The sequence below is a fragment of the Chiloscyllium plagiosum genome, chromosome 6, assembly GCF_004010195.1.
Source record: "Chiloscyllium plagiosum isolate BGI_BamShark_2017 chromosome 6, ASM401019v2, whole genome shotgun sequence".
NCBI classification, from domain to species: Eukaryota; Metazoa; Chordata; class Chondrichthyes; order Orectolobiformes; family Hemiscylliidae; genus Chiloscyllium; species Chiloscyllium plagiosum.
The window spans coordinates 63,507,533-63,528,178 of NC_057715.1; the positions used below are offsets into that span (position 1 = coordinate 63,507,533).

At 40.5% G+C, this 20,646-nt stretch overlaps 1 long non-coding RNA gene across 1 annotated transcript in view; it reads right to left on the reverse strand.

The window, feature by feature from the left end:
* The window catches only part of LOC122550637, a 53,778-nt gene that overhangs the window by 25,693 nt on the left and 7,439 nt on the right, over positions 1-20,646 (reverse strand). The window contains exon 2 of the long non-coding RNA XR_006311904.1: positions 19,397-19,485. This is a non-coding gene — a long non-coding RNA (uncharacterized LOC122550637). The remainder of the gene's footprint in view (positions 1-19,396; positions 19,486-20,646) is intronic.

Genomic DNA, 20,646 nt, shown 5'->3' on the forward strand with positions numbered 1-20,646 from the left:
TACTCTCTTGTCTTGTTCCTTCTTTCAAAGTGCATTACCTCACATTTATCAGAGTTAAATTCCATCTGCCACTAATCTGTCCAGTCTGTTTGTATCCTCCTGTAACCTAACACTACCTTCCTCACTGTCAACTACCAGGCCAATCTTTATGTTATCCACAAACTTACTTATCATTCCTCCTACATTCTCATTCACATCCACATCGTTTATGAATATCACAGACAATATTCCAGTACAGATGCTTGTGGTACAACACTGCACACTGGGTTCCAGTCACACAAACACCCTTTTATTGCCATCCTCTGTCTCCTGTCACTAAGATAATATTGGACTAACTTGCTAAGTTACCCTGGATTCCATGAGCTCTGAACTCCTTTATCTGTTTCCCATATGGGACATTGTTAAAATCTATTTGCTTGAAATCTATATAAATGACATCAACTACCTTCCCTCATCAAAACACTTGGCCACCTCATCGAAACATTTCACTACACTTGTCAAACATGACCTCTCTCCAGCAAAGTCATGCTGACTATCCCTGATCAAGCATCACCTCTCCAAATGGAGATTAATTTTCTCCTTTACTATTTCCTCCAGTTGATTCCCTACCACTGATGTTAGACTCACAGACCTGGTCGATCTCTGCCATCCTTTTTGTAAGATGGAACTACATCAGCTGTCCTCGAATCCTCTGGCACCTCTCCTGTGGCCAGAGCTGATTTAAAAATTTGGGTCAGGGCCATTGTAATTTGCTGTCTCAGCTCCCATGGAAGTCTGGGATACAACTCTACTGGAACTGGGACTTTGTCCATTTTAAATCTGCCAAAGCCGCAATACCTCCTCACCAATTATCCAGTCTTACGGCACCATCGCCCCTCCCGAAAAGGAGACTGAAAGATTGTGGGCGGTGCCTCTGCAACTTCCACTTTTATTTTATTTAAAATCATTGGAGGCATCTCACCGATCTTGGTGCCTTGTCAACTTTAAGAACCAACAGTTCATACAACACTTCCTTCTTAGCAATTCTGCATGTTTCTATTGACAGAGCTTCCTCCTCTGTTCCCACAGCTGGAATAGCATCTCCCTTTTTGGTAAATAAACTACAGCATATTTAATACCTCAGCCAAGCCTAATGCCTCCATTTGTTATTTCCCTTTGGAGTAGGGTTGATGTGCCAATAAAATACTGTGGGATTCTCCTTTATGTTGGCCACTGATAGAGACATAGAGCTGTACAGCGTGAAAACAGACTCTTCGATCCAACTCATCCACTCTGACCAGGTATCCTAAATTAATCTAGACCCACTTGCCAGCATTTGGCCCAGATCCCTCTAAATCCTTCCTGACACCTTTTAAATGTTGTAATTGTACCAACCTCCACCATTTTCTCTGGTAATTCATTCCATAAATGTACCACCCTTTGCGTGAAAAAGTTGCCCCTTAGGTCCATTTAAATCTTACCCCTCTAACCTTAAACCTATGCCTTCTAGTTTTGGACTCCCCTATTCTGGGGATAACACCTTGACTATTCACCCTATCCATACCCCTCATAATTTAGTAAATTTCTATAAGGTCACCCCTCAGCCTCTGATGCTCCAAGAAAAATAATCCCAGCCTTTTCAATCTCTTCCTACAGCTCAAACCCTCCAACCCTGGCAACATGCTAGTAAATCTTTTCTGAACCCTTTCAAGTTTAGCAACATCTTTCCTATATCAGGGAGGCCAGAATTGAACACAGTATTCCAAAAGTGGCCTAACCAATGTCCTGTACAGCTGCAACATGACTTCCCAACTGCTACACTCCATGCACTAATTAATAAAGGCAAGCATTCTGAATGCCTTGTTAACCATCTTGTCTACCTGTGACTCCAATTTCAAAGAACTATGAGTCTGCACTCCAATGTCTCTTTCTTTTCATATCATTCTTCGTAGCTCTCCTGAAAGGCTTTTTCACTTCCCCTCTGAACCTTCCTCTTGGTTCTCAATTGTATTTTCTACCTGACACCTGTTGTAAGCACACCTTTTCTTCCTTAATTAAATTTCTATCTTTTTTTATTTGGAAACTCTGGATTTGATTGCTTTCCATATCCCGTTTCAGAGAATATGCCTTGACTGTATTCTACACAGCTCCTCTCTATCAGGGTCATATTTGTTCTTAACTCACTGAAATTGGCTCTACCCCAGTTAATTACTCTTATTCTGGCTTGATGTTGTTATTTTCTACCATCATTCTAAACCTTACAAAACAATGAATCCTGGCGCCTAAATGTTCCTGAACAGACGCTCAATCTAGTTGGTCCATCTCTTTTCCAGGAACCAGCTGTGCGTTCTTTCTTGTTGGACTAGATGCGTACTACTGCAGAAAATTTTCATCACCACTGACTCTGTCCCTGTTTACATTCAAGTCGTTAACTATTCTATAATGTAGGTATCTTGCTAAAATTTCCCTGCAGATTTGCTCCTCCACATTCTTCTCAGTGGTTTGTGATCGATAGACTATGCTGAGCCAAATAATTGCACCATTTTTATTCCTTACCGGTGACCAGATTGAGACAGTGCTTGAATCCTCTATGATGCCCTTTTTCTCCAGCACTGTAATGTTCTCTATAATCCAGCTGCCCCTGTTCCATTCCTTCATTTCCTACCTCTCTGAACATCTCTTTACCCAGGAATAGCACATAGTACTGCCCTTCTTTGAGCCAGGTCTCTGATATTGCCACAATGTCATATTTCGGCATGGAATCTATCTGAGAACCTTTTAGTCTTATTTATTGTGTTCTGTGCACTCACATAAATGCACAGAAATCCTGATTTGGACTTTATTACTTTCCCCCTTAATCTGAATTCATCTATTAACTTTATATTCTATTGCCATCTTTCTCCAAGTATGTCGTGCACCTTTGTATTCATGTGTAATATGCCTTGCTGGGTCACAAACAATCTAAGATTAACAAAAATACATTGGTGAGAATTTTGAAAATACATTTTCAAAAATGCATTAATTCTAAAACTAATCCTTTTTTTAAGAAGTCGCCATTGCTAAAGAAAAATTTACAAATTAGTTATTAATTTCACACAAACAAAACACCCACAGGATACTAACTCAAAAAACAAAAAATCCAAGCTCACAATAAATGATATTAAGAATACATATAAAGCTCACAGTGTGCGTCACATTTCTACTTCTGCATTCGCTTGCAGAATCTTACGATTATTACATTTATGGTCCTGCTTGCTAATTTTCTACATATGTCCCTAAATTGTGATTTCAGGACCACATCTCTTCCAATATTGGTACTAACGTGGTCCACGACCTCTTGCTGTTCACCCTGCTCCAGAAGAATGTCCTGCAGCCACTTTGTGATATCCTTGACCCAAACACCAGGGAGGTGCATATCACCCTTGAGCCAAGTCTGCAGAAACAGAAATACCTGTCTGTTCTTGTAACTGACTTTCCCTATAACATCACCAAATCAGAAAATTATTATGGTGCAGAAAAAGCCCATGTGGCCATTGTGCCTGCATTGGTTCTATTATTTGGTCCAGCTGTACTATCTAGTGGAATCCCCTACCTTTTCCCCATATCCTTGTACACTATTACTATCCAAAAACCCATCCAACACCCTCTTGAATGCTTTAACTGAACCTGCCTCCATCACATTGACAGGCATTGCGTTCTGTAGTCTAACAAATTGCTGTATGAAAGTTTTTTTGTGCTTTGTGTGCATGTTACTTTAAATTTAGGCTGTCTCAATCTTGTTTCTTTTAAAAGTAGAAACAGCTTCACCCTATCTATTCTGTCAAGCCCACCCACAATTTTGGAAATTTCAATCAAATTTTAATCAGGGAGAAGAGTCCCAACTTCTTCAATATATCCCCATAACTGAATATCTTATACCTGAAACAATTATAGTTAATCACTTCTGCACTCTACTCCAATGCATTCACAGCTTTCCTACAATGTGGCTCCCGTATTTGTTCACAGTACTCCAACTGAGGTCTCAGAAATGTCTTGTACAAGTTCAACATCACCTCCTTGCTCTTGCAAACTATGCCACTATAAAGCTGAGAACAGGATATGCTCTTCATTAATTATTCTCTCCACCTGTCCTCCATCTTCAATGATCTGTGCATAGATATCCCAGGTCCCTCTTCTCCTACATCCCAATACTGCTCCTCATTTCTTCTTCCTCCCTTCCTGGATAATAACTGAACTGCTGCTAGTGCCATAAATGTGGCTCTGACTGCACTGCCTTGAGAAATAAATGTCCTCCTCAGTCTCCAAAAAGGAAACCTGATAAATAAGCCAGTCCCAGGAGCCTCCTATATTATCTGTTTCTCTTGGACTGCCAGGCAGTCACCCATTCCTGTCGTTCTCCAGTCTGTGAACTGCAGCATGACCACGTCTCAGGACGTGCTTTCCACAGAACTCGCAGCCTCGTAGATGGATCGGTATGTGTCCAGCTACCGCTTGAGCTCTGTAAACCGGAACTTAAGTTCTTGCAGCTGAAAGTATAGCCTGCGCATATGGTCATATGGGATCAGGGACTTTTTTTTAATTTCAAAAATATACTTTATTCATATATATTTAATCTATACAATTGGACATGTCATCATTCTGTAAACATTCCATTTCTTTACGTATCGAAACAGGGTGATCATTCCTATTCACAGGTTGGTGCGATTACATTGAGCTGAGACGCCAGCAGAGCCCAAATGACTGCGTGGGCCCCCTGTTCTTCTTAGGCAGGCAGATGTTAGACGGAGGACAAACCTCGACAGACGCCACTGCATTCCTCTCCAGACTTCCTCTGCATTGGCACATTCCAGAAGGAGGTGTGTGACAGTCTCGTTCCCCCCCGCAGCCACTTCGAGGGCAGCGTGCGGTGCGGCAGAGAGTCCGGGCTTTTCTTGATAAATTTCTCCACGAAGGACAGGTGATACGGAACGGTCCAACTACTCGGAGCGTTCCGCGGCAGCGAGGCCAGGCCCATCCTTCGCAACACCGGGGACAGGTAGAACCTCAGTACGTAGTGACACTTGGTGTTTGCGTACCGGGGATCCACGCACAGCTTGATGCAGCCACACACAAAGGTGGCCATCAGGGTGAGGGTTGCATTGGGTGTGTTTTTTCCCCCATTGCACCGGTCTTTGTACATTACATCTCTTCGGACCCGGTCCATCTTTGATCTCCACATGAAGTGGAAGATGGCCCGGGTGACTGCGGCGGCACAGGTTCTGGGGATAGGCCAGACCTGTGCCACGTATAGGATCAAGAACATCCCACATTTTACAGGCCATTATTCCACTTGACTGTCTTGGGCTGCCATGTCTTAAACTTACCTCCCTTGTATTAGCTTTACTCTACTTCCCTTACTCTACTTTTCTTATTTATCTTACCTTATTATAATAGCTCTGGCTTTCACTTATTCCTGGCATTTCTCAGTTAAACTACTTATTTAAAAAAAAACACTTTACAGTGATTTACAGACAGTCCCTAATATAGTTTATTATCAACCAATGAACTTACTGATTTTCTGTGATGAGACTTTAGCTTTTTCTATTTTTTCTGAACTCCGAATGATCCCACTCTGACTCTGAGTGAAGTGGTTAGTTTTGACAGAACACTTTAAAAAAAGACTAAGATAAATAAAAGACTAAGAAGAAAAATTAGAATACAAGAGAACTCTAGCTAGAAATCTAAAATCCAACAGTAAAAGCTTCTTTAAACATTTGAAATGGAAAAGCACTAACAAAGTGAACATGCATCATCTAAGAAGTGAGTCTGAGGATTTAATGATGGAAAATAAGGATACGGCAGATGAATTAAACATTTATTTTGCATTGGTCTTCAATGGGGAGATACAAGCAACATCCCACAAATAGCTGTATATCAGGAAATGAAAGGGAGGAAGTAGCGATAGAAAATTACAATCGCAGAGAAATGGTGCTGAGCAAATTGTTGGAACTATTTACTGACAGGTTCCTGGTTCTTGATCGACTTCATTTTAAGTTTTAAAAGAAGTTATAATTAGATAGTTAATGCATTTTTATTCTTTATTTGAATGTGGGATTTACTTCAAGACCAACAGCATTAGCTGCCCATTCCGAATTGCCCTTGAACTTCTAGGCCATTGCAGAGGATAGTTAAGAGTCAACCATATTGCTGTGGGACTGAAGTAACATGTAAGGATGACAGATCTCTTTTCTGAAAGAATATTAGTGAAGCAGGTGGGTATTTACAACAATGGATAATGGTTAACATGGTCATTATGAATGAGACTGGCTTTCAGTGCCAGGTTTGAGGTGGGATGTAAGTTCCACCAGCTTCAGTGATGGGCATTTGAATCTGTTTTTCCAGGGAATTAGTCTAAGCCTCTGTCCAATAACATTACTCCTACATCACCATCTTCCCATTGGTTTAAGAGGAATATAAAAACAGGTTGTGTAATGCACGTAAATCTGCAAACGTGGTGAATAAGATTAGTGAGTTACAAGTGTAAATAGTCAGGTGCAAATATGATTTCATGGCAATAATGGAAATATGTTTAAAATGCTGAGGACTAAGCATTAAACATTCACAAACACAGTGTGCTTGTGAAAAGGTAGACAAACAAAAAAGATGTGTGACTGCAGTGATTAGACAATTTGTTGTGGTGTTGGAAAGAGAGGATGTTTTTAGGGCAAGAGCAGATTTCTTTATAGAAACTGATGATATTCAATGGACCTTCAGGTGTGAGGAGAGATAGAGGAACACAGATAATCACTGATGTGGAAGAACTATAGTTAGATGATATTGAGTATTCCACTGTATCAACTGGAATAATGTTTGAGAGAATGGTAAAAACAAGGGGAATTTCTGAATTGTGTTCAGGAAAATTTCTTCAACTAGTACTTTTTCATTCCAACTAAGAAATAGGCATTTCTCATTTCTGGTGCTGGGAAATAAAGTTGATCAAATAGATCAGGTGCCCGTGGAAGATTATGTATCATAGAGCATAGATCAATAATGAAGAAGAACAAGGAGCAAGCTAAAATAGAGCATCTAAATTAGAAGAGGACTAACTTTAAGGAGATGAGAAAGGATTCAGTTAGGGTACTTCTAAACAACTTTTGACAGGAGGAACAGAACAACAGGTGATCTTTCATGAAAAGTTGTTTGTGATCCAGGTAGGTACAGTCCAACACAAGCAATTGACAGGAGAATCAAAGCCAGGATTCCCAGATAACCAGAGAAATAGAGAGTATGATAACGAGGGTATGTGATAAGTATTGTTATTGAGACTATGAGAAGACCTGGATATTAGGTTTTAGAACTTTGAGATCCTAAAGCTGTCCTGCATCCGAATCCATATAACATCTTCGTATTGAAAGGTACTTAATATCATGCCGAGCAAAGTGACGAATGATATGTTATGATAACTGCTACTGTTTTGTAGTAACTAATTTAAGTCAAATTCTGGGGTTTCTACCAGTATTTTAAGGATAATATCTATGCTTGTGTTCATTTTTTTCTAAAAGCCATAAATCAGTGCTTATTGTTGCCTGAATAAACATAAAAGCAAATGGGTCTCTTCATCACTTACTCTTATTTTCTACTTCCTTCTCTGTTATCCTCTCCGGTTTTCATCATCTGGGCACTAGTCTGGCAGACTCAATTGCCAGCCCATTGTTAAACTTGTCTGATTTTCATACCATTGAAATCAACAGAATAAAACCTGAGTACTTTGTGTAAAAGGTGGATAATCCACTTTACCAGAGGAACAATACCCAGGTGGCTAAGAGACAAAATTGCATCTCTTTTATTCTCTTTTTTTCATTTAGGTTGGACATGTTTCATTATGGTATCTTTGTTTGACCCCTAAATTTTAATATTATGTTCATGAAATTTTCATAAATGAATAATTATTAGATTTTTTTAAACTAAACTTTTCAATACTATTTTGTGCTTTTATTTTATCTGCTATTTCATCCCATATGTGTCTTCCAATCTTTGATTGCTGTCTGTAAAAGAAATCAGAAATCTTTCTTTTACCGATTTTTACCGTTATAAAACTATCCCTGGCTGCATGAAGGGCTTTATTTCCTCATTGTAGCTTCAGACTGCAAATTCCCAGTCTGTAGTCCTTCAAGTAGTTGCAGTATTCCTGCTGGACTGTTGAGGTGACATTCTCACCATGGAAATCTCTAGTTTTCAACAAGATTGCAAGGCTAGCAACAAGCATCCTTGTTTAGCTACTGACACCGAACTCCAAGCCAAAACAGTGAATGTTGGAAATTTGAAAAGAAAAAGGGAAAATACTCGAAATAGTCAGTAGGCTAGGCCTACTGTTTCTCCTGTATATTGTTTCCTGTATCTCCTGAATATAAGAAGCCACAGACTTAATAATATATATGTTTTAAATATTGTAGAGCTAACCAATGCCACAGAAAAGATATGTGAGCTCAATATTTGTATTTGAAGTGAACCCCTCGAAGATAGAATCATTTAACAGTTACAGTATAGAGGAGACTATTCAGCCCATTAAACCTGAGGACACTTTCTGTAATACCAACTCACCTAGTCATATTTCCCTTGCCTTTTTCCTTAGACCTGAAACTGTTTTCTTCAACGAATTATCCAGTTCCCTTTTGAAAATCATGATTGAATCAGCCTCCTCCGCATTCCCAATCCCAATGGAGTCTGCAGAAAATGTTATTTTTTCAAATGTTGCCATTCCTTCTTTTGCCAATAATCTTATATCAGTATCCTGTGGTATTTGATCCTTCTGCCAACACAAATCGTTCATGTCTACTCACTCCACCTACATCTCTCATCATTTGGAAAACTTCCATCAAATCCTCTCTTATTCTCCCTGTATCAACAAGAACAGCTCCAACTCCTCTATTTTATTCATATAACTCCACTTCTCTTTGCCTCACTTCATTTACACTTGCTGCTTTCTTCGCCATTTGCCCAGCTCTTTGTTGCTTCCCTCATTCTGTTCACCAGTCACCCAACCCTATACTGCTAATGGTGCCATTTTTTTTTAATGAAACATTTAATAGATCTCTCAGGTGGCCTCATTGTTTTGAAGAAGAGCTGGAGAACTATCCTCATTAACCTGGTCAATACTTATCCTTCAATGAGCAGACAGCCTGACTATTATCACGTTATTGATTTTGGAACTGCTGTGTGCAATTTGGTTGCCATGTTTCCCACTTTACAACAGTAAATATGCTTCCTTGGTTATAAAGGAACTTGTCATTTTCTGTGGCTATATAAGAAGCTACATAAATGCAAGCTTTTCTCTTTTCTTTTTAAATAAATCACCTTTGGAATTTCAATCACAATAATGATAAAACATTGGATAAAAACATCTCTTTATGTCATCTATGGCTCATTATCCTAAATCCATGCCCCTCCGTTACTAGTCCTTTGAACATCAGGAACAGATACTCTTTATTTAGTCTATCTAAAACTGGAATGATTTGGATCACATCTCTTCTAATTGACCTCTTACATTCTCTGCATTCAAGGAGAGCAATCCCAGTTTCTTCAGCCTCTCCACATTAATGAGATCCTTGTAACATTTTAATAAATGTTTCTGTGTCCACTCTGATACCTTAACCTCTTTTGTCAAATGTGATGTCGGGCTTCAAGCAGGAGGAGTGGGATAGTGGTGGGGGCTTCCCAATGTGTGCCTTATTCAGAGGCCAGTCGGAGTATTGTATTCAGTTTTGGGCATCACACCTCAAGGACAGATTATTGGTCCTAGAAGGGAGCTTAATACAGATTCAGCAAAATAATAGCAGGGCAAAAGGAGTTATTTTATGAGGATAGGTTACCTTGAGTTAGAAGGCTAATTGAGATCTTTAACAATGATAATAAAAGACTTGATTTGGAGACGCTGGTGTTGGATGGGCTGTACGAAGTTAAAAATCACACAACACCAGGTTACAGTCCAAAAGGTTTATTTGGAAGCACTAGCTTTCAAAGCACTGCTCCTTCATCAGGTGGTTGTGGAGAATAAGATTGTAAGACACAAAATTTATAGCAAAAGTTTACAGTGCAATGTAACTGAAATTATATATTGAAAAAGAACCAGATAGTTTGTTAAATCTCTCATCTTTTAGAATGATTATGTAGGTTTCAGTTCTTTCATATGTAAATCGCAAAACTTTTTTAAAAAGTTACATTCTCAAGTGAAATTTAACATATGGTGTCATGTCAGCCCAGATAAGGTATTGAAGGTGTCAACTCCCTGTGAGCCTGTCTGTCAGACTGATTCTAATCTAAAAAACGGATTTACAGAATCTTACATGGATTCATGCAGTTTTTGAGCAAAGTAAAATGTAATTCTGCAAGTACAAATTCACTCCACAAACTTATATGTGTATGTCTGCGTATGGGTGGGTGTGTGTGTGGGGTGGGGTGGGGGTGGTTATGAGTGTCTGTGAGAGGGTGTGTGTATGTGTTTGAGTGTGAGTGTAAAGGAGTTTAAGTCGATGAGAGGGTGTGTGCAGGAGTGTATGACAGCAGATCTGAGTGTGTGTTTGTGTGTGTGTGTGTGTCTGTCTGTTTGTGTGTGTGTATAGTGCAATGGAGTCACCTGTAATGTGACATGAACCCAAGGTCCCGCTTGAGGCCATCCCCATGGATACTGAGCTCGGCTAAGGACGTCATCCAAAAAAAGACTATGGGGTACGATGCTCAACTCAGCGACCGCCAGTTCTGATGTGTCACAGTGAGGAACCGTAATGACCTCCTTATGAGACAGACACAAGCTGCAACTGACAGGGTACCCTTCATTGTCCAGTACTTCCCAGGAGCCAAAAAGCTATGCTATGTTCTTCACAGCCTGCAACACCTTATCGATGAGGATAAGCACTTTGCCAAGACCTTCCCCGCGCCTCCTCTTCTCGACTTTAAACAGCCACCAAATCTCAAACAGATCATTATTTATAGCAAACTGCCCGGCTTTCAGGACAATACCATACAACCTTGTCACAGTAGAAGCTGCAAGACGTGTAAGAATGTTGGCACGGATACCAATGCATGGGTCACCTTCACCATATACGTGGCAGGTACTCATGCGACTCAGCCAACATTGTCTATCTCATACACTGCAGGCAAGGATGCCCTGAGGCATGGTACATTAGCGAGACCAAGCAGAGGCTAAGGCAATGGATGAATGGACACTGCACAACAATCAACTGACAGGAGTGATCCCTCCCAGTCGGAGAACACTTCAGTTGTCCGGGACTTTGTACCTCGGACCTTCGGGTGACCTACCTCTAAGACGGACTTTGGGACAGGCAACAACGAAAAGTGGCCGAGCAGAGGCTGATAGCCAAGTTTGGTACCCATGAGGATGGCCTCAACAGGGACCTTGGGTTCATGTCACACTATAGGTGACTCCATTGCACTATACATACACACAGACAGACACACACACACACACTCAGACCCTCTCTCATACACTCCCACACACACCCTCTCACAGACTTAAACTCCTTTACACTCACACACATACACACACCCTCCCACAGACACTCATAACCAACTCCCCCTCCCCCCGCCTTCCAACACACACACACACATCACATGCACACATACACATGTACGTATAAGTTCATGGGGTGAATTTGTACTTGCAGAATTACATTTTACTTTGCTCAAAAACTACATGAATCCATGTAAGATTCTGTAAATATGCTTTTTAAGATTAGAATTGGTCTGACAATTGTGGCACAGACAGCCTCACAGGGAGTTGACACCAAATGTTAAAGTGCACTTGAGAATGTAACTTTTGAAAAACATTTTGCGATTTGCATATGAAAGAACTGAAACCTACATGATCATTCTAAAAGATGAGAGAATTAACAAACAATCCGGGTCTTTTTCAAAATATAGTTTCAGTTACATCGTCTGTAAACTTTTGCTATAAATTCTGTATCTTACAATCTTATTCTCCACAATCACCTGATGAAGGAGCAACACTCTGAAAGCTGTTGTGCTTCCAATTAAACCTGTTGGACTATAACCTGGTGTTGTGTGATTTTTAACTTAATAAAAGATTTGAAAGCTTTGATGATAGTGTGGATAACTGATCGCTTTTTATTCACTTTATGGATGTGGTTGTCAATGGCTGGGTCTGTATTTTATTGCCCACCTGCAAAAAAGGAGAACTGGAATTTATTTAATCAGAGGTCAAGAAGTGAAATGGTGGGTGAACCTCCATGGGTTTCAATTTATAATCGCCCAAAAGAGCAGCCACAAATCAGCAACGATAATATTAACCAGCTGAAACAAAAGCCAAAACCTTCGAACCCTGGGCTACACTACATTTCACAGCAATCTGTAAAGATTTTGGAAAGCTGTCACAAATTGAATGAGAAGGAATTACTGACAATCCTAAAGTATAAAAGACATAAAGATTGAGAACTGCCCTGAACTAACTACTAGGCATTTCAACACTTAGCTAAGTAGATTCACAAACGGATCATTCATATTGATAACCAAGTTAGATACTGATACATCTGTAATAATAAAAACAGAAAATGCTTGAGAAGCTCACCAGGTATAGCAGCAGCTGCAAGCAAAGAAATGGTCTGTGTATTTTGCTAAAATTTGACTGATACAAATTCACTTGCTCTATCAGTTCCTATGTATTACAAATCAACAAACTACCATAAATGTCATGCTGCTGATTCTTGTGTCTTCTCCCAAAAACTATGAATCATTACAGTGTTGAAGCTAAACCTGAGAGGTTAGATTGCATTCTTTTTAATATTATAGTTGACCCATATTTTCTGATGACCAGTTAGTCTTTGGATTACCACAGACTGGAGTTACATGTTAAAACAGTGCATTATCCTAGATACAGCAGGTTCCAGATTTGGACTTCCAATGGACACTTCCCTGTGTCTGGAAGCCTCTAAATTGGAGAATTTAGAGGGAACTGCTTCATTGAGTCTGTAGTAATCCATGAAAAGGTAGATGGTTAAAATCTACTCTAACCTTTGGGTAATGATTAAGCTCTAAATTACCATACACACACCCAGTAACACCTCCCCTGATCCTCATTCAGATACCTGACAACAACCAGCAACTAGACTTGAACAATTCAACATGACTCCAGATCCTCTCCTGAGAGCGAGCATTTCCTCCCACCATAGAACTTACCACCATCCCCCTGTAAACCTGGATGCTACCACCCTTTGGCCCCAATAACCCCAGCTCCATGCTGACTTCAAACACAGTGACCTGTCACCTCAACATCCCAATGCTGGCCCCAAAAGCAATCTCACCCTGCTTGACCTGACACTCTAATGGTTATAAAATCCTCCTTTAGCTGGCTTCCTGCCAGTTCCAATGTTGCCAACTTGAAAGTTCCTCTGCCAGACATGCCACTATCTCTGGCCCTGACACTAATAATTCCTCTCACTGTTGGTCCCAACATTCCCGTTCACCCAGCCTCAACACACCTATGCACTTAGCCAAGCACTTCCAAGCACTCCATCACTTAACTGGCACCCTAACCCCTTAACCAAATACCAACTTTACCCCGTACTGTTTTCCTGTTTAGCCTACACTACAGGGGAACTCTGTTGATTTCAGTCTTGGTCCATATTTCTGAAAGAACCAAGATCAAATCTCCAGCTTGAAATTTGGAGTTCAGTATAACAAAGAAAACAGTATGAGCTGGGTGGCAATCTGACTGTGACTGCCTCTTCTTGAAATATCCAGGCCGTTCTATCACCCTAGCCATCAAACCCATTGGACGATATCATCTAGGATCATGCAAATCTCTAAATCATTTTATCCTGTAGATAATTCTGAATGTAATAGCTTTCATTATGATAAACTGTCTGTCATACCCTTTTTTTCCCTCTATAATACCAGGAGAGTGCTATGTTTTATTGCTTTTATTGCCTTATTGTAGAACATAATTTTTGGGAATGCTGAGACTTCACACATTATTGTTAACCAAGCACATTCTTGCAAATGGTTCAGTGAGGGGAAGAAGAGGGGGAAGGATGTGATGTGCACTGTATTTCATATTGCAATTTGAACACTGGAAAGCTTCCTGTTAGAAGCAAGCATCCCATAGCAAGTGCTATCCAGGGCATCTATTTTATTAATTGTTAAATTTAATGCAAATATTCTAGAACCTGAAATTTTAATAAAATTGCATTACCACATAAACATGAGTATTTATAAGATATGCTCAGAAAGTGTTCATAGCCACTTGCAAGCAGTCCAGGTATTCCTTGTACGGCGTGCAATATATGCCTGGAGCACCTGTAAATTACATTAATTCAATAGCATTACTTTATTTCATAAGGTCAGTCCAATTGTATGATGTGAAATGCAGGTGGGGTATACAAGGCTGGAACTGGGGAATAGAGAATTCAGTTTGAAGTGTGGTTTATAGGATTGGTGGAGATCAGAGAGGAGAGAGGTCATGGGAGGAATTTAAAGCATACAGCTTAGAACTTTGAATTTGAAGCATTGAGAGAATGAAAGCCAATATTGATAAGTAGAGAGTAGCAGTGAGAGGTGACCTGCTGCACAACAGATTTTGAGTTGTATTGTTTTGATGAGTGAATTTATATTTTTTATGGAAATAGAGAGGGAAAGTCTGATTTAGACTACAAGTTAACTTATGTATAAGTTGCAAGATCCAAATTGCCTCAAAAATCGTGAAGAAAAATGTCCACAATATTCTTTTTTATTGAAGATCAATATTACAGTCTCTATTCACTACCAGTCTTGCCATGTCTTCTTGACATTCACAAATATATTCCTTCCTATTCTTTAGCATTTTAACCATTCCACATTCTGCTCGTCCGTGCCACTTTTTTTTCTTAGCTTTTGATGCTAATTTAAATTCTCTTTTACTGTTGCTTTATCATGTGAAATTGCTTCAGAGTGTAAATCAGCAGCAGATTCTGAACTTAAATCAGGGGTGAAAGTGAAAAATTGCCAGTTTAATAAAATGGCAATAGGAAAAAAAGTAACTAATGATATGATATACCGATATACAGTAGTGCTGAAAGTGTCCCCTTTGTCTGAAAGAGATAAGTGCAGCATTGGAAAGAAAACAGCTAGGAAAAACCTGAGCTGAGCTGCAATCCATGTGTAGAGAATTTCATCCTTGCCTAAGAATAAGTTAAATTCCATGTCTTATAAGTGAATATACAATTACACCAAATCAAAAGCAATAAATGATGCCAAACTATATTTATAAAGTAATAACACCAGAAATCTGCAATTATCTTTATCACCTCTACCAATGGACACAAACTAGCAATGAAGTTCAGTATTTATGTAAGCATGCTAACTTCTCATTTTTTCAAAAAGATCAACCTGATGGACCACACATCTCTGTGCTCATTGCATACATTTTTCAAAAATATTTTTATTGAGAAATGTTTTCTTTACAAAACTATTAAATTACAGAAATATAACAATTTAAAATTGTAACAATAATTATAATGAACTAACTACTACCCTACTCTACAAATCAAATCAAAACTAGACTCACTACAGCGCAACCACACCGAAGCTCCCAACCTTCGAGAGCATTAATTATTAGAGCAGAATTTATTCCACATTCTTCCTCCCAGAGCACAAGGCTTGCTAAACCTAATTATTATGGCTAAACAAATGCCCTAATTAAAATGGCAAACAAGTCTGCTTCCAGATAATTCAAAAAGAGCTGCCATGTCTTATAAAAACGTTCTGTTTTGTGGTGCACCATGTTTGTGGGGAAATCCAATAGGATGTGCTCCATAATAAACGAACGCCACCCCAGCAGCCCCGGAGGGTTCCCAGTCACCCAGCTCATTAAAATGTTCTTGCTCATACAGTAAATGAGAATGTTAAATTGCTTTTTCGCATGTGCAACTAAGGAAGATAAATTCGGCAAGCCCAAGAGAAGAGAGACCAGGTCTACCTTGGGTCCCCAGGACCCCCTCTATTACTCCTGCCAAAGCGCTCCAGTACCTACAAAGCTTGTGGCATGACCACAAACAATGGATGAGGGTACCTATGCTTATTCTGCACTCGGGGCAGATTGGAGATGCTCCCTTTTTGAATTTCACAAGATGATCTGGAGCCAAATGAACCCTATGAAGAACCTTCAACTGCAGGGTGTGTGTTCTGTTACAGATCGAGATCTTTCTCGCATTCTCCCAAATATCCTCCTATGTCCGTGAGGAGATCTCCACTCCCAACTCTTCCTACCAGACCTCACATATCACTCAATATCATTCAAGGCACTGCACCCCAGTAAGTAGTAGAGAGTACTAACAAGAGAGTGCTTATGGCATGAAGCACTCTCCTCTCTGTGTCAGACCTATAGAGGTTGGTCAAAAGCGTAGTCTTTTTTGGAGGAAGTCCTTCACCTGAAAGTAACAAAAAAGATCTCTGCTGGGCAATTCATACATGCGACTCATTTGGTCGAAGGGCCTCATGACCTCCCCCTCAACCAGGTCTCCCAAATAGGACACTCCCCTAGTTGCCCACAGTTTGAATCCAGGAGCCATCATCCCTGGCCAGAATCCCGGTGTACCAACTATGGTGTTAAGAAAGGAGGTTTTAGATAAACTGCCCTCGCTCTGTCGCATTCTCACCATGCTTTTACTGTATTAGTAATGATTGCATTTCGACAGTATTCTATAACTGTCCTCATCTTACCCATAAACTACAGACTAGTACGGGAGCACTTTGCCTGGAAGGCCTCAATATCCAACCATATTGATCACGAGTCCTCACAAGCCCAGTCACTCACGAAGGACAGAAAGGAGCTTAATGGTATCTCTTCATATCCTGAAAGTCTACTCCTCCCAACCCTTTGGGTAACTGCAATTTGGCAAACTTAATGAGGGGCCACCTGTGATGCCAAATAAAAGAACTAAGCCAACCAATGAGTCTCTGCAACATTTGCCTGGGAAACATCAGAGGGAGCATTCGCATGGATATAACAGACGAGGAAGGACATTCATTTTGATAAGGGCTATTCGGCCTAACCAAGAGATTAGAAGAACCTCCTATCTTTGAAGGTCTTGTCTAATTTTGTCAAGCAAATGAGCAAAGTTAGCCTTAAATAAAAAAAACTAGCCACCAGGATACATGAACATCAACTACCCACTTTCACTAGTATCCTTATATACATATGAGGAAGGATACCACTTCAACTGGGACAACATGTCCATCCTAGGACAAGCCAAACAGAGACACGCACAAGAATTCCTAGAAGCATGGCATTCCAACTGGAACTCTATCAACAAACACATTGACTTGGATCCCATTTATCACCGCCTGAACGGGAAATGACATCATCAACTCAGGGAAACCTGTACTTCATCCAGAGGCTCATTGATGATGTTACCTAGTATGGTGACAAAACGTCTGAAAATGAACCTAACAGCTCAGCAAGCATACCTACATCCAGAATCTCAACCTGAGCTACAAATCTTCTCAAAACTCGCTATTTATAAGTCTTTGTAGAATTCACTCGGGAGACCATTAGAGCTGGGTGCCTTCCCAGTTTGGAGCTGTCTTACTGCCTTCTGTATCTCTTGCACTGTTAAGGGGATGTTAAGAAGAGACGTCTGTTCCGAGGTCAAATCTGGAAGGTCCAGGTTCTTAAAAAACGACTCCATCTTAGCCCACCTTTCCTCGCAGCATTCCGACTGATATAGCTCAGAGTAAAAATTCCGAAATGCTGCATTGATCCTTTTCAAGTCATACGTAAGAACCCAGTGCCTTCTCTAGTTGATGTAATGGACTGGAGGGAACTCTTTTTCCTGGCCAGATATTTGCCTGGCCTATCGCAATGCTCAAACAGCCATTGTTTCATGAAAGAGAGTTCTCTCTTCACTGTCTGTGTGAGCTGGAGTTCAAAACAACCAGAAGAGCTGTGACTCATTGCAATTTAGTCACTGACGGCTATCTCAAGCTGTCTAGAACTGTGCCTCGAGCAGATGTTGCTGCTCTCCCTTCTGTCACTTCCGGCTAGCAGAATAAGAGATAACTATCCCCCTAGCTTAGCAGTCGCCCAGAGTATAGACAGGTTACTAGCCATACCCAGATTGATAGCTTTGAACACATTGAACTCGCTTGAGAAGTTTTGAACAAACTTACTGTCTTTGAGAATAAAGGATCCATTCGCCAATGCTGCAAACCTGTTCTGTTGCCCTTAATCTCAACCAACAAATACATTTGTGTGTATTAAAGAAAAAGGTGAAGTCTGAAGTCCCTACCCGCAGGGTGGAGACATCTCCAAATGTCCACCAGCCCCAATTCCACGCATAAGTCAACCAGTTGCTTGGATTGCTGAGAGATATTTGGGGGACCTCTGGGCATTCTATCCATTGTGGGGTCCTTGAGGCAATTAAGGTCTCCCCCTATGATAGTGTGTCGCATTCCAAGGGCAACCAACTTAGAAACTGCATCAGTCAGGAATTTGAGGGAGTGTGCCAGAGGACAGTAAACATTTTGGATGTCATACTGTTCACCATGTATTAAAACTTTAAGGATTACAAACCACCCATATTCATTTTTAACTTGATCTAATTACTGAAATGGACGACTCTTCTGGACAATAATGACCACTCCCCTGCTCATAGTGTTAAAGGATGAAAAAAAACCTGATCAAACCCACCCTGCTGTAACTTTAGGTGCTCCTTATCATCAAGGTGGCTCCTTGCAACAGGTCAATATCAACCCTCTCCTTCCTGAGAATTGAAAGTACCTTTTTTCTCGTGACCAGTGAGTGGCTCCCCTTAATATTCCAGGTGCACCATTTGAGGAGAGACCGAGCCATATCCCTCTACTACAATTCTTGAATCCCTGGAAGGAAGAACCCTACTCACAATGTGCCACGTGTAAATAAATGTAGAGTCATAGAATATAAAAATGCACATACTGAAACTACATCAACAAAACTTTCAAAAACTACCTCTACTAAAAACCAACAAACTAAATCAATTATAACATACAAAAAAACGCTTGATGGGAGATTCTCCCCCCTGCCCACAGGAGATGCTTACACGGCCCACATATACCTCCATAATTACTTTTAGCATGAACCACGCCCCAAACCTAGGAGAAGGATTTTAAAAAGTATTATGGACAAAGAAATTAAAAGTGGGCACTTCACCCATCCCCAACCCTACATTGACATCAATTATCACTGTAAATAAAAACCAACAACACTTTCTGTAATAAAATGATAAAGAGAAAGGAGAAGTACGTGAGATAGGGAAAAAAAGTGGAAAAGAAAAGAGAAACAGTATTGGACCATCCAGTCTATTTCAAAGTGTCCAGAAAGTTCTTTGCTTTTTCTGAGGAACCAAATACATGCACGGACACTTCATGGTTAAAACGGAGCACTGCCAGGTACCTGATGGAATATTGAATATCCAGATCCCTTAGTCTCTTCTTCACCTCTTCAAAGGACTTCCTCTTGTGGATCACAGCTGCAGAAAAGTCCTGTTAAAAAAAAGAGAATCTTTGATCCTTTATAAACCAAGGCCTGTGGATCTATTCTCAGTGATGTGGAGGCTTCCATTACCTTTTATTTGTCCCTTTAGGACTAGAATTGCACTAGGACCAGACAGGGGTGCTGGTCTGAACCAGGCCTGCGCACCACCATTGAATGAGCTCTTTTATTCCGCATCTGGCCTAGAAATCATTGCAGCCATTCTTCGAAAAAACTGGCTGGCTGCTCGCCTTCCTCTCGGTCTGGCAGCCCAAACACTTGGATGTTTTTTCTTCGACCTTGATTCTCGAGATCATCGACCTGATCTACTAAGACTCGTACCTGCTTCTCCAGAACCTGGATACATCCTGCCGAGGACTTGACTGCAGTCTCTGATGTCATGTTCTGCCGCTCAACCTCCTCTACTCGCTTCCCGAGACTTTAGCTCCTGGTCATGCTTCTGCAGCAAGGCCAGGATCGGTTGCAGTCTGGTGCAATTCTCTTCAATCAATGCTTTGATTTTCTCCCGGAGTTTCGAGAACTCTGCAGCCAGGCCTTGTTGGATACGTCAGTCCATCGGGATTTCAGGGGAGGTTGTAGCTGCGGCCACAGGTGTGCCCGATGCTGCAGGGTTGTGTCCTGCCTGATCTGATTCACTCTGTCCTTTGCCTTTAGTCATGTTCCCTTACTAAAAAAAAGGATGTAGCAATTCTACTAATATTAAACTATCGATTTTCTTCAAAATAGCTTAGATGAGGAGGGTAAAAGCACCACTTTGCCTAACGCAGACCTATAAAATCGCCGCCATCTTGGATCCCCCAGTCATCACATTCTAAGGTGGGAATCGAAGGCAGATCTACTGGCCCAGAGGTAGCGTTGCCATCACTGCACCACAACACCCTTGATCCAAATCTTTATAACGGCAAATTATCAGAACTAATACCATAGAACATGAGACACATTGCAGAACTCAGGTATAGTTAAAGAATTTCTTGTTTAGCAGTAAAATCATAGCGGAGACATACTTAAAGCAATTTACAAAAGAAGAAAATGCGATGTAAGAAAAAAGCTTGTCACACAACAAATTATTCAGGTTAGAAATGCATGGTCTGAAAATGTGGAGGTAATTTCAATTGAGGCATTCAAGATAGCATTGGATGATTATTTAAATA